Source organism: Sylvia atricapilla, chromosome 3 (genome assembly GCF_009819655.1).
Source record: "Sylvia atricapilla isolate bSylAtr1 chromosome 3, bSylAtr1.pri, whole genome shotgun sequence".
Lineage (NCBI taxonomy): Eukaryota > Metazoa > Chordata > Aves > Passeriformes > Sylviidae > Sylvia > Sylvia atricapilla.
Genome location: NC_089142.1, coordinates 52,963,919 through 52,977,308, shown reverse-complemented (window position 1 = coordinate 52,977,308; position 13,390 = coordinate 52,963,919).

Below are 13,390 nucleotides of genomic sequence, written 5' to 3'. Positions count from 1 at the left end.
CAACACCTTGGGAAGACTGTACTTAGTGAAAAAGAAATCTGTGGCTGTGGATGGGTAGGCTTGTGAGTTTCACTGCAGACTGAGAAAATGTGCTTGTGACTGAAAGATTTTATTTTACACTCCATGAGTTGTGGAGCAAGCATGGCAATCAAAGACATATCAGACATGCCAAAGACAGTAACCAAAGAATTAAATGCATTGCACCTTACTAGACTAAGGGAATAAGGAGCATGAATGGGTATCTAGTTGAATAGACTGCAATAAAGGGATCAGTTCTAAAATGTTCCCTACATGGTTATCAATCCTTACTGCTCCTATTTCATTCAGAACAGGTACTATTTGAATAACAGTGTTTTGTGTTTCTGTTTTTGGCATGGACACAACCTATCCATTCCACTGATGGCTTTCTTCATGCCTATTACTTTGTACCTGTCTGTTAAAATTGAAGCTACCTCTATTGTATCTTTTCTACATCTACTTTCTTTACATTTCTGTTGTGTTCTGCTATGTTTCTCCTTGTGTATTTTTATTGTTGTCTACAGTATCATCATTGTGAAATTTACATCTTTTGCTGGCCACTAAATTATTAATTAATGCAGTGGTTTGAAAAGTAGATTCACCAGACTTTTCTTAAAAAACACCACTTCCTCTGCTAAGTGTCTGCAGTCCCACCATTAATATTTTGCTGACGTTGTGATGGTGGAGAACTATTAATGCATATATGAGTGTTTCTATTTATAAAGTGCTTTTTTCCTCCTCCTTGCAATCTATATGATACCTTTGCAGATGTGCCAATGTCTTATTCCTCAAGGGCTCAATCCGTGCTGCACTTGGTGCAGCTGAGATGAGAGGGAAGAAAAGCAGTTTCTTTTGCTGTGGTTTTGAGTTAGTTTATATCAAGGCAGTTTGGGAAATTGTTGTGGAGAACCTCAAAACTGCTGCAAGTCAACGCTATTGGCAATAGAGTGGATGATGTGTGATATCATGCGAGTTCCACACTCCTGCACCTTCAGCAAACCCTCTGTAAAGACGGAGGAGGTGTAAAGTTGGCAGTGCACTCCACTTGTCTCTTCCTTGCAGGGAGCCAGAGAGGGGCTGAGAATCGAGTTACAATGTGTAAATGTACTAAGGACAAATCTTGATTTTGCTTGAGTGGCACATTCCTTTATGAACCCCCTGCTGCTTATCACTCCCTGCATTCCTTTTCCTCTAAGCCGTCCTAGAGCACGAAATCCCCATGTTACAGTGCCATTTTCATTGAAGTAATAAACTCTGTAAAGTCATGAAAAACTAAGATACACAAATTTTCCAGGATTATTTCTTTTTACAAATGACAGTTATAGTTTTTCACAGTCCAAGACATAAGCTTATCCCTTGTGCTACAAGTGTTTTAAGATGGTGTCAGTGAGACAAAATGACGTTCACTTGAACTCTCCTGAAATGCAATTGCAGTTGTGCCAGTGATGTATGAAATGTAAGTTGATTGATGCAAGTCCAAAGCCTCTTTGGGTTTGCAAGTGTTTTTTCATTTTGACTCTCTAGAAACTGCTATGGTTTATGCCTGTTTCAGCAATCTGCATTTACAGTCCTGCTGCACTGTAGCTAAACTGATTTCCAGTTGCTATTTGTAGATTCAGAACAAAGTGTCAGTTAAAGGCCAAATTGGTGTATGGAAATGCAACTACTGTACCTCATGGAATAGCTGTATTTTGCTTACATAATCTAGATATTTAGTAATTCTGCCAAAAATGCTGTTATTTAACAGCTTTGGAAGGATTGTGCTGGTTACTCATGAGAACAATCCCATTTTGCTTTAAAAACAGGAAGCTGAATGATGCTGAGGAGGAGGAGTGGGAGAAGAGGAGCTCAGGGCAAGTTCTTTTTCTCAGTTCTCTCAATCTGTTACTTTTGCTGAATCTGTACCCATTCTGTCTGTGAACTCCCAAGGAGAGGTCCTGATTCTTTTGTTTTCATTTAGTGGCATTAAAAAATTCCACACAGCATACAAAACAAATTTATTTTATTGCCCCAGTTGGCAGGCAAGGTAACATTTTCTTCTGCCAGTAAGTAAACATTGACTTTTTCCATTATCCCAGCTGTCAAAATCATATCACAGTATATGTTGCTGTGGAATTGAAGTCATCCATATGGTGATGCAGACAAGCAGAAAAATCACACCACAAAACAGTTATTGCATTACAATACAGTGTGTTTAAATATTTTAGTTCTCCAGGCAGAGAGTTTGCAGGATTAAAGCCTTCTTTTCCCAAAAGCAAATCTTTTGCCATAGTCTCATCATCACTTGAATCTCTTTCTCTTTGACATCTTCCCCATCAACCATAGGAGCAACTAAACTCAGGAAAAAAAAATGTATTTTGCGATCTTCAAAATAATGATATTTCCAAAATTTACAAGTTTAGGTTTTGGGTTTCTTTTAAATTTGGCCCCAAGTTTTTCATCTGTAGGACTTAAAAGAATCTTAAAACTGCACAAAAAATGTCCATCTGTAGCTATAAGGCAGGTTTTATTTTAACTTTATTGAAGCTGAAATTCTTGCGTAGTCATACATCTTCAGAAATGAAATCTTGGAAACTAGCTGGTGTCACAAGATTCTTGAGATATGGAAAAACAGTTAATTACAAGGAGGACGTAGTGCACTCATACTGTAATTTATTTTAGTGAAAGCAAAGCAAACCATTAAAAATATGTTGTTGTCATCTTCATCTTTCATTTTAAAAAATAGTGAATGAGCAATTGCAATTTCCTTTTGTATCACTAGATGGTATATGGTAACTGTGGGGAAGCTGAGCTCTTTAAAAAAAAAAATTATAGGCTATAGGTACTGCTGTCTCTCCTGATCCAGATGTTGCACTGACCAGACTCCTTGCTTACAGAGGGAATGCCTGCAAATCTGTTCCTGACACTTAAAACTGCTCCTTGTTGTACCAAACGCCTGGTTCTTTCTCAGGCCATGGCAAAACTTAACTGAGTGATTCTGTGCTCATATTTTCTGAGAAACTGCACAGTACTTAGGCCACAAACTCAGAGTTACATTTTAGAAAAGGGAAATTCTTTAACAAGATGCTGGAGAACATCCACACTTTATTGGAAAGTTAGCAAAGTTTTCAGTCAGAGGAGCAGATCTTCTGAGCTACCTGCTGGTGAGTGCTCAGTAGGTGTAAAAGTCCTTGTGAAGAAAGAACCAATGGAAGTTTAGGTTTGTAATTTTAGTTATAACAATATAATTTCCATGCAAGGACCTACTTTTACACTAGAGGGCATATTTTTATTTTCTCAGGTAATATTTTTGAATGCTACCTTATCAGAATCAGTAGTATATCCTATAATAATTATATATATTTTAAAATAGGCTAGTATAAAATGTTTGCTATAATTTTATAAAAGAACCAGGAACATTTTATGCTGTTCCATTCCAGTAGCTTGAATGGAGCTATTTCCATGTAGCTGCTGTAGTCATCCATGATACTGTAGTTTGAAAATTATCAGTTCAAAATTAAAACTTTCCTGGATGACTCTGTCCTCTGGACTTTACTTGTGTGAAAAGAGTGTCATAAGCAAAATTTATAGACACAATTCCACAGTTAAATCTTATTTCTCCTGTTCCATAGAACCCAAAAATTTCTTAGTGCTTTTTAGAAAAAAAAAGTCCAGTTTTCAGAACAAAAGATGTCCAGCTACTTTGTATTTGGTGGCTTGTGCTTTTTGCATTCCCTTGGTCTCTTGGCTGCTTAGACTCTGTGGCTTTTTGGGTGAAAGACCCATTATGATGGTCAGTATCCTCTGAAGCTTTCATAACTGCTTCCCATGGTGTCACCAGAGCAGGAAATGCTGTGGAGAAGAACTCACAGTACAGGGTTCCGTTCTTTGCAACCTGACCCTGGGCCTTTGCTCCCCTTGGTCTTCTCTACAGTGTGTGGCAGGTTCCTCAGGACAGAAGGGAGTGAGGGACAAAGCCATATTGTGTGGTGTGTGATCCCCCAGCACTGCACCAGGGCAGCAAATGGGTAGAGAGTCTCTTTCTATGGCTTCACCAGACTTTTCTCCATAAAGAGCAAAAAGAGGAATGAATTTTTATGGTAAAATCTTGGAAGGAAAGTAATTTCAATCAATGCTTAAATAATTATTCTGATAGCAATTTTGACAACTGTCACCTCTAGGAGCCATACAGAGTGAGACAGATAATGCAAAGGTGATGTTGCAGATAGAAGAAAGATAGATGCAAGACTTGCTCTTGCATCTATCTAATAAAGTGTTCTGAGACAGTATGACAGCATTGCACAGAAATTTCTTAGTGGCATGAAACTCTGAGATGACAGGAGTTCATTGAGGATTTGATGCATGCATTAATCAGTAATGCTGTACTGCCTGTTATATCTTGGAGTTTAATTAACAAACTCAGTAAGGGGAGATAGTGTCCATAAGCTGATAAAGGGACACTCAGCATAGCTTGCAAGATAAATAATAGTCAAAATTTAATAAATCAAATAACCTACGTGGCCTCCAGGCCAGTCCTTACACACCTTACATTTTGGAAGTAGTTTCATTAGATCCCTCAGGATAGACTGCCCAAGTGAATATCAGTGTGTGTTTAACTGCCTGCTACCTGCAACCTGCTTGGGTTGGCCCAGGACACACTTGGAGAGTTTTATGCCTTCTCCTATAGAGGGGAATGGTTTGAAAACATGACAGTGCAATTAACCCCTCTGTAGATCTTCTCTGAGGGGCTGAGAGTGACAAATTTACATCCTGGTTTAATTTGCTGCCAGACTGGTTTAGAAATTGCATAAGCAGGCTGCCCTGATAGCACAATTTATCAGGAAGAGGTGCTCCAAGAGAAGATAAATGACTTGCAATCTCAAAAGAGAAGGGGTGCCTTTTCTGCAGCCTAGAGTGCAAAGCCCTTTCCTTCTGTATGCTTAATCCCTTAACTTCAGCCACTTCCTGCTCATTCAGTTAGCTCTAATAGCCCTAGTTGTTCTGATTGAGTTCATATCAGTTCTGTGGATTTCATAGGATGACAAAAATTAACTGCAGCAATATTATATTCTCTCTCTGAACCCAAATGAAGACAGCAGGAAAAGGAAAATGGAAGGCAGGAAAGGAAAGTTCACAAAAGGATCACAGTACCTTTGGGATCCCAAATTTGCCAGATCAGTGGTCATTCTAACTACCTGTGAAATGAACTATAATACTGACCTATTTCACGGGGATCTTATCAGGATTCATTAGATACAGTCCTTTGAAGACAGAAACTACAAAGTGGTAGTATACTGCTGACCTCAAAATCCTCTCCAGGTTCCCAAGTGTCAGTAGGTGACTCCCTGGGTAAAGCAGTTTTTTTAAAACTGCAATTACATATAATTTGTTTTGCATGCAATAAATTATTGTATCTATTATGTATGGTTTTTATCTGCTTGGCTTTTCTTTGATGCATTTTTTCTTCTTTTTGGTTGGTAGGATCTCAAGATGAAATTAATACCCTGGGGATGACTCACCTGAGCCTTTGTGTGCACCGGTGCATTATTACGGATCTCACTGGAATTTAAAAATGCTATTCCAGGGCTTCTTGTTGTGTGAATTAGGTCTCGTGGTACAGCTGTAATGTTAGCTTGAAGTTTGTTTGTGGTTTAGGCCTGTTTTATAGGTCTGTGGTTTAGGGTTGAAAAGCTTCTGATGTATTAATGCATCATTAATTTTCAAGAGTATGTATTCTGTTAAAGGGCTGAGGTAAATAGATCAGGCATTTTGTTATTTCATTTGAAGTTTTCATATGAGCTGCCTTTCTAGAAGTGTTCTAATTATGCAGAGCATTGAAAGCTGGGGAAAAAAGCAATGGAGTAAGATGTTCTTGCTTCTTGGCTTCCAGTCCTCTTAGAAGCCCATGAGGGGTTCATATTAGAAAAAGATGAGGAGTCTCAACTCACCACTCTTCCTGGTTTGGGGTAGGATGCCACTTCAGGTTCAGTTCTTGTTATTTGTTGTGCTGAGTAGCTCTAGATTATTTTCACTGATTTCAGTTAAGTCATTCAGTTGTATGATGATCACTTCTTTCTTCTCTCTCCAGGGAATTGATGTTAGGCTTTTTAAATTTCAGGTAAAGGAAATGGCTATGCTATTTCCAGTAACTTTGAAAAGAGCTCTGAAAAATCTCATTTTTGCATTTCTCCGTTTTGTGGCACAACTGAGCACCACAGCCTTTAGGTGCATGTTGCATAATATCACAGGGACTCAGTCACAGCCAGCAGAGCTCAGTGGCATTCTGTGGAGTTAGCAAACTTTCAGCTATCCACATCAGCAATGAGTAATGTGCAGCTTTTAAAGTATAAAAGTATGTGATCAGCAAGATGAGTAGGGTGTATCTTCCAATTGTATAAATTCCTGGATTTATATGGGGGCTGAATTTATGGCATCTATTTACCTGGGGCCTCAAGGCTGCCCCCATTACTCATTTTGACCGCAATGCAGGAACTGTGTTATTCCACTGATCCTGGATTAAATTCACTGCTGTCGTAAAAGGATATAACTAACTCCTTCAGTTCCAGTGAAGTGACACTGGTTTACACCATCCACAGACTCATTTGTATGATTTCATCCAAGATTCCAACACAGATAGTGAAACAAAATTGAAGTAGAATGTAATGGCTTAAAGAGGGGGCAGTAAGGCTAGAAAAGGTGATGAGATATGTATGAATGAATGATTGAATGAATGAACTTAATTCTGATTCATATTAAAGACTCTGCAAAGCTATAGGTTTCAAAGATGAAGCCGTACATTTTACAGGAGGCATAATGCTTGGTTTGAGTGGAGATGATGAATGAATCTATACTTCCATTTGAGTTTCCATGGTGTGAAAGGTATCTATGTGCTTTTAATGAATGTTTGCAGTTGTATACATTCTCACATACACAGTTGATGGTACATTGTGCTTTGTGTTGTGTGACAAATTTCTGTGATGCTTACACCCAGCAAAGTAGATATTCCTTGTAGGTTCAGGTGAATTAGTGCTGGTAGTTTTGGTTTAGCTTGACGTGATATCAACTAATTATGTTGATGGAGCAATTATTTGCACCATCTAGCTTACTACACCTCATTACTCCCACCTCAGTTTCTAGTGTGCTGTAAAATAACAACAGGAGGGATAAATTACAGAACTCTGCAGGAGAAGCAGAAGGCTTCGCAAGATTTGCAGAGGAATATTCAGGACTCAGGGTAATCTGGACAGATGTGGTGGACAGTAAGGGATTGCTGGGTACGTGCTGAAGCTGGATATTTCTGCTGAAAAGGTTAGCAGTGGTATGATTACTGATTCTATAGTTCTAGTCTCTGATATTATCAGGCTTCATTGTTCAGTGAGGTGCATAGTATCTATCATTGTTCTTTTTTTGGTTAGCTGAAGACCTGCTTAAGGAGCCCAGATTCTATGGCATTGTTTTTTCATTATCTCCAACAATGGCATAGAAAGCTCTTGTAACTAAAATAAGACTGGGAGAAAATCTACAGCTTTACACAGAACAAGAACCTATAAAGGAACATTCTTTGACTGATCACTCGGCAAAAATGCAGTAGCAGTCAAGATCTCTCAGGAAAAAATGAAAGCCCATATTGGAGAGGAGCCTAGGGTGATGGTAGACTGAAAAGGGCAAAGAAGGGAGGACTCATATTTTAAACTCATTTAAAACTGTTGACTTTGTTTAGAGTAGACAAACAGTGCAGTTATGACAGCTTAAGAGCTGATGCTCTTAGTCGAGTGCCTGTAACTGTCTTTGTGTAAACTTTTAAACCAAAAGGAGCGGGTCAAATCTAGGTCACCCTGGGAGATTCTATATGAGTATTAAATACACTTCAGCCTCTCTAAGTGTCTATAGATGTACCACCCATTTAAATTTGTGGAAGTGTAGGTAGGCTACAGGTACATGTACATGTGTCTTGGGCCTGTAGGGTTTCTGAGATGCCCACTGGGGGCTGGTACATCTAACGCAGAGCCTTTGGGATACCCATGTCTGCAGTGGTATCTGAACTCCAGGTAGGCTGTCCCCGAGCATCTCAGATGGCAATCCATGAGATGTTCAGGAAGCTGCACTGAGCTCCTGGGCAGTACAGTCAGAAGAGCCACTGGATCAACTCAGTTTTCCCCTAAGTGACTTAGAAGGCAGGTGACAGCCATGCATCTCTTCGGATATGACAGAAGCTTTACAGGAGACGTGCCCTTTGTGACATTCTGTTTGGAAGTCAGGACGTGGCAAGGAATGTAAAATGGCCCTGGGTACCTACCTTTGGACAGCTGCATTACCCTCCAGCCTCCACTGCTGTATTCACCAATTTAATGTTGACAAAAACAGAATTTAAGACACCTAATCTTTGCGGACACCTCCACTGAAACAGTGAAAATTGGGCATGGTGATCTCATTTTGAACCTTGTCCTTTGCCTCAGCCCTGAAACAGAGAGGTCATGCAGAGAGGCTGGTTTGGCCAATGAGTTGTGCTCCAGTAGGTCACTGACTCCAGCACCAGAAGCTGCTCTTTCTTGCTGGGGGTCACTTTTGCCTGTACACAAGCATCCATGTGTTGGTAGAAGTCAAAGGTTTTTTAAGGGCAGCTGTGAGCAAAAGAGAGGCTGTTGCACTGGTCAAAGCTGCAAAGGCTTTTATGTTCTGATGACAGATGATGAAGAATTGGATCCCAAGAGCTTGCAATTGTGTTCTTTTTAAAATATTAGATATACATAGAAATTCCCACTGTGTGGTGGCAGCAAAGAGACAACGTATTCAAGGGACACCAAAGTTTTCATCGTTCCACTATCCATCTGTGAGTAGTAAGGTGGAGTAATGCCACAATAGAATAATTACCATAATATTCTTTAACAATGGGAGTCTCACTGAGAGTTGAGCATATTTAAATTAAGATATGTCATTTCCCATAAGGCAGTGAAAGACAGTAGTGTTGTCTGCCAGTATCCATAACTTTACAGGTAATTGCAGCTATGTATGAGCCATGCTCTTGTTTGATTAAATTTGTTTATCCAATAATTGAAGGCTTATTGTAGTACAATTGTAATTGTAGTATACTGTGTTATTTCTGAACAATGGAAAAGTAAAGGCAAAAGGGTATCCAGTGGAACAAACTACCTCCTGCATGCAAATAAATTGTCCAGTTGCTGTTACAAACAAGAAGCATTGTGTTCTGCCAGACTTGTAACAAAGAAATCATTATATGTCTGGCGTGTGTGTTGAAGAACAATGATCTCTATTTCCAAAATTAAAACCATAATTAACCTATTATTATGAGTCCACAACACAAGAATGAAGAAAATGATAGTGTTAGGCCCCTCTGAGTCTCAGATCCCCAATTAGCAACCCCTGAATCAGTGGTTCAGATTTTTCCCATATGAAGATTGCTTCATGCCTGGCTCTCTGTTGGTTATGGAGGCATCACACCATGGTCTGAGTCATTGAAATGCTTCTCTCATTACCTACCTGCTATGCAGGACATTGCCAAGAAAGGCAAAGTCTCATAAGGATGTACCTCAAACACCTTGGGAAGCAACTTAGGCTCTGTTAGTTACTGGAAACCAGAAAATTATATAGGAGGACTTTCACTGGTAAACGGTGGTCACAGAATTTTTTTTTTCTTAGCTAATAATAATTGGCTGAACTCACTCCCTTTTTCAGGGCTGCATTTCACTTTCCTTTGGGTATTGCTGGGAGTATTGGTCTTGATCATTCTGTCTTAATGGAATTGTGAAAAATAGAGTAAAAAAAGACAAAGATGGCTTTTCAAGATTTCTACCACAAAACAAGCTCTCTAAATTACAGCTGAGAATATACTGACGTATGTGTATATAAGTATTTGTTCGCATCCTTATCGCTGTCTAATGTTAAGGCCAAGATCTTCATAAGCCTTACGTTTCCTATGTGTTGTTAATGTGTAATTGAATTTAAATTGAAGACATTTGTCACTGGACACAGTGACAAATAGTAAAAGTCAGTAAAAAGTCTATGGGTAGATCTTCAGTATTGCCTGAGCTTCTGTAGAAAATGAGTGAGAAGATTGCAGCTAAAGAATTTGCTATGTTACTTAAACTGGCTGACAGTGCAAAAGTGACTTCAAATTTTAAAATACAAAACTGCAGTGAGTCAGAGAAGAAAGAGAACAATTTTAATGTGACTCACCCACTCACATCCTCTCTTCAGGTTTAAGACTGAAACCAACTGTGCAGTCTGGAATACCCTGCATGTGTAGGGTCAAAACAAAGGCCAGATGATTAGGTTTTTTCTTTTTGTAATGAAAACTTTAAGAAAAAAAAACATGATCCAGAGGTAGAAATGAAAAAGTTCCAGGTAAAATATGTTTTACTGACTTAATATTATGGCAAAATTTTCTATCCCATCAGTGGTTCATGGATCTTCATTCCTTCTCTACACTTCTGTTTTTCTGCCTCCTGTAGTGCCTTTGGAGAGACTTCTTTAACCACTGCTTTCCTCAAACCTTCCTTGTGCTCAGATCAGCTCAGCAGCCACATCACTTTCTGCCCTTGAACACCTGAGTTGTGCTGGTGAGCAGGTGTAACTGCTCAGCCACTGAGGCCAGTGTCAGAGATCTCAAAACAGGTTTTCTTTTAGTAGATGTTCTTTTGCTTCCTGGCCATGTGATCCTAGTTGCCTTAGTGTGCATGGTCTGAATTGGAACAGTCACACAGTAGGAATGCTGCTCTGCTCAGATGTCTGCTCCAAATTGGGACACTCATCTGTGAGCCCCTGCTGTCTACTAGTCCAGTGAAATGTCACTGTGCTGGATCCTGGTGTTTGGAGTATATGACTCTCCCTGTCCCATTGCATGTGTTTGTTTTACTTGCAGGTCACAGCATATGCATAATAAATCACTTGCGTAGACATAGACATTGATGCACACAACTGGAGATTCAGTCCAAGAATTCACTTTTTAATTCTGACTATATTAGGTAGCTCTTTGCTCTGCATTCTGAGGATACCTGTATGGGATCCTCATTTTCAGGATACACTTGGAGTGGGAGGACTGTTTCAATATTGGGAAGTCTGTCGACTGGCAGCTCAGGATCTGTCCGTTGAACGTCTGCTTTGCACACACTTAATTTTTTTTTCTCCCCAAATTAGGGTGAAACTGGCTAGCAAGGTGGAAATTCACTAGGACAGCTCACTACCAGTTTTCCAGCATGATAGCATAAGTTTTGTTCCTCTAAGAAAGATGATTGCATTTATGTTTTGCATTTTTCTTCCAAATTAGGATGCTCCAGTGTTTCTTTGAATCACTGGGAAACAAGAAGAGTAAATTTTATTTAGAAAAGAGTAGGAAAGGCGTTATTCTTTTCTAAAATAATGAATGAGGGAGGTAGGAATGCAAACATGCACATCCTGAAAAAGGGTAAAATTAGATACTGGCTACAGATGGGATGCAAGAGATATGTTAGTTTTAGTGATGGGAGCCTTGTGTTTTGTCTTGTCTTTTGCTAAATGCCCTCAGTGAGTTATATTGTTTAGTTAATCCAGAAAGGGAAAAATTTGTACAGATAAATAATTGCTGATTTCTGTTTCCCTCAGCTGATTCCCATTTGTGGCCATATCCCTCTCATCCTTGGCATTGCTGCAGTATGGCTATTATCTGCTTCACAGGTAGGTAGGGAAATGTGGGAAGCTTTTCTGAGGCTTATTTTTTTTAGGCTTTGATCATTCTCAGTGCTTTTGCCTGAACTATTTCTAGTTATACCACTTCTTTCTTCAACTGTGGTATCTTAAGGGAACGTTGTACTTAAGCTGATGTTTCTTTCTTGCAATACTGAATAGAAAAGAAGTGTGGTTTCATATATATTACAGGTTATATTTCTGCATGTGTGTCCCAGTATGATGTTTGCTTTCTTTGTGATATGACACTGTTTACATTCAGCTGTAAATTACCACTGCTGCCTAAGGGGCCTTTTCTTCCTACTTTCTGAATTTGTCTACTCTTGCCTTCATGTGGTGCTCTGCATTCTCTCCTTTGATTTTCATCTTGCTGCTTTACAGAATCCCACAGGAACCTTCTCAACCTTTGGCGATAGCCTTCTGAGAGATTTGTTCTTGTGCTCAGCTGAGGAACGAGACTGTGGGAGCTTTAGACCACCTTCAGCAGAGCTTGTGCAAGGGAACATGTGTTTATGCAAAAAGCTTTGTACAGAATTGTAAGTCACTGTTACTGCTTGTACAAATCACGTGCAAAGACACCTTTACTACAGATCTATGTCACTGTATTAAAAATCTAGGTAAAAAAGTTTTAAAAAGTTTAAAAGCTGTTTAAAACAATACACAGTGCTCTCAAATGCATCCTTTAAGTAATCCTCTGAGCAATTTGCATTGCCTGTTGCCTTATAGCAAGCATGAAATGTCCACTTTTCAAATTAACGTCGAAATTCCTTTTGATACTGTCAACTGTTCTTCAAGTCATGGCAGTTATTGCTCTCCCACAGGGGCAGATGGCTGAACAGGAGGATGTTTCTGCTGCTCCCCCTTGTAGCAATAAATAATACAATGCCCTTGTAGCAATAAATAATACAATGTATGGTGCTGCTACTGTGATTTTTTTATAAAGTAACATTTCAGTAAAGTTGGTTACAAAACACACTAAGTATGATTTATAGGCCTGAAATTATGACTATCCAGCATTCCTGAGTGATGGATTATTTACTCTTGTAGTCAGAAGACAAAGCTTTCTATATTGAAAAATAGCTGATACCTCTTTAATTACAGCCTAGGTACAATGTGCACATTGTGCTTCTTAACCACCCACTGACAGACACTAAAGTGCAGTGGACCTGCATTTCCTAATGTATGAAATTGCTCCTAGGATGCTGTAGGACCCATGAGAAAATTGCAAAGAATTCTTACTTATCCCTGAGCAAGTCTGTCTCAGCTGAATAAAACTTCTAAGTCTTTCTAAAACCTTCATTCTTAAGATCTTACATTGAGATGGCCCCCTAATGGTGCACCAGAATTTCAGCTTAAGGTGCCCAGCTGACTTTCAAGTACTTACTTTTAATTATCATTCTTTTCTTTCCCCTGGGATTAATTTTGAAAATGTAAGTCTCTTGGTGCATGTGCTTAAGAATTTTTCTTGTGTTGACATTTCTCTTTTGTATAAAAAAGGAAAACAAACCAAAACAAGAATTTGATATCAAGCAAGATTTCTACTGCCATGAGAATACTTGGCTTTCTTTTTCTTTTCCTCTAAGCAGCAAGTGCAATAGATTTCAGTAATGCCTTTGGCACAGCAAATGTAAGGTTGTAGGAAACAGGCTGTGAAAAGAAACCACAGATGAGGGATGCTAATTACATTGTTTGATGCACTACTGGAGCTCAGATA